A 1,979-nucleotide genomic window follows, 5' to 3' on the forward strand; every position below is an offset into this window, starting at 1 on the left:
TAGTTTTCTTACTTTCAGTTTTATCAATCTCTCCTTTGATTTTCAGAGTTTTCAATTTGGTGTTTAATTGGGGATTTAAAATTAGTTCTTTTTCTAGTATTTTTTAGTTGCATATCCAATTCATTGATCTGCTCTTTCTCTGTTTTACTGATGTAAGCATTTAGAGATATAAATTTCCCCCTAAGTACTGCTTTGGCTGCATCCAATAAATTTTGTTTTGTTTCCTCGCTGTTATTATTCTCTTTAATGAAATTTATTGTTTTTATGATTTGCTCTTTGACCATTTAAAAAATTATCTAGCTTAAAATTAACTTTAATCGGTTTGCAGAGACCTTTATTGAATATAATTTTAATTTCATTATGATCTGAAGAGGATGCATTTAATATTTCTGTTTTTTCTGCATTTGGTTGTAAGGTTTTTATGCCCTAATATATGGTCAACTTTTGTGTAGGTGCCATGTACAACTGAGAAAAATGTGTATACCTTTCTATTCCTATTCAGTTTTTTTCCAGAGGGCTATCATATCTAACTTTTCTAAAATTCTGTTCATCTCTTTAGCTTCTTTCTTGTTTATTTTGTGGTTAGACCTATTTAATTCTGAGAGGGGAAAGTTGAGGTCCCCCACTAGTATAGTTTTACTATCTATTTCCTCCTGTGAGTCATTTAACTTTTTCTCTAAGAATGTGAATGGTAGCTCTTTTCTTCCTGGCCTGCTGGTATGAGGGAGAGCTGGCTCTTCTCTCTGTGCAATCTGGATCCACCCTTCCTCCTGGAGTGGGTCCCCAAGGTCTTGTCATCATGACTGAACAGATGACCCCTTGAGGTACCTTTAAAGGCCACAATGTCTGGGTGACCCAGATCAAGATGACTCCCCAGTTCCCAGACATGATTCTTTCCACCTCCTGAGATAAGACCATTATGTGCAAGCTTACCAGAGATGAAACAAACTATGAGATCCCCCAGCGGAACTGCCAGGGTCACTCACATTTTGTTAGTGATGTGGTCATTTTCTCTGATGGCCAGTTTACACTCTCAGTCTCCTGGGATGGCACACTAGGACTATTGGATCTCACAAATGGCACCACTACCAGGCACTTTGTTGGTCACATTGAGAATGTGCTGAATGTAGCCTTCTTTTTAACCACCAGATTGTCCCTGGTTCCTGGTATAAGACCACCAAGCTGTGGAACATCCTGGGTGTCTGTAAATACACTATACAGGATGAAAGCCACTCAGAGTTGGTGTCCTGTGTCCATTTTTTTGCCCAACAGCAGCAACCCCATCATTGTCTCCTGTGGCTGGGACAAGTTGGTGAAGGTCTGTAATTTGACCAACTGCAAACTGAAGACAAACCACGTTGGCCACACAGGCTAGCTAAACACAGTGACATTTCCTCCTCATGACTCTCTCTGTGCCTCAGGAGGCAAGGATGGTTAGGTTATGCTGTGGGACCTCAGTGAGGTTCCATAAGACACCTCCATAATCTGGATCGTGTTGGCATCATCAGTGCACTCTGCTTCAGGTCAATTCATTACTGGCTCCGTGATACCACTGGGTTGGTCCACCATCAAGATCTGAGACCTAGAGGGCAAGATCATTGTGGACGAGCTTAAGCAAGAAGTGATCAGCACCAAGTGGAAGGCCCAGCCTCCCTCTTGTACCTTCTTAGCCTGGTGGGTTGATGGCCAGACTCTATTTTCTGGCTATACAGACAACTTGGTATGGGTGTGGCAGGTGACCACTGGCACTCGGTAAAGTGATCAACCATAACTCAGATATTGAAATAAAGACCTTAATTTCTCCTTTTTGAAAAAAAAATGTAGTTACTATACCATTTGGTACACATGTGTTTACTATTGATATTACTTCATTTTGAATTGTACATTTCGGCAAAATGTTTCCCTGCTTATCTCTTTTAATTAGATCTATTTTTGCTTTTACTTTGTCTGGGATCATGATTACTATACCTGCTTTTTTT

General features: G+C 40.1%; 1 pseudogene; it reads left to right on the top strand.

Annotated features, from left to right (window-relative positions):
* The first annotated feature begins 799 nt into the window (after positions 1–799).
* On the top strand, positions 800–1,756 carry LOC118844334 (annotated as a pseudogene).
* Positions 1,757–1,979: the final 223 nt, after the last annotated feature.

The sequence above is a fragment of the Trichosurus vulpecula genome, chromosome 3 (assembly GCF_011100635.1).
Source record: "Trichosurus vulpecula isolate mTriVul1 chromosome 3, mTriVul1.pri, whole genome shotgun sequence".
In the NCBI taxonomy this organism is placed as follows: Eukaryota; Metazoa; Chordata; class Mammalia; order Diprotodontia; family Phalangeridae; genus Trichosurus; species Trichosurus vulpecula.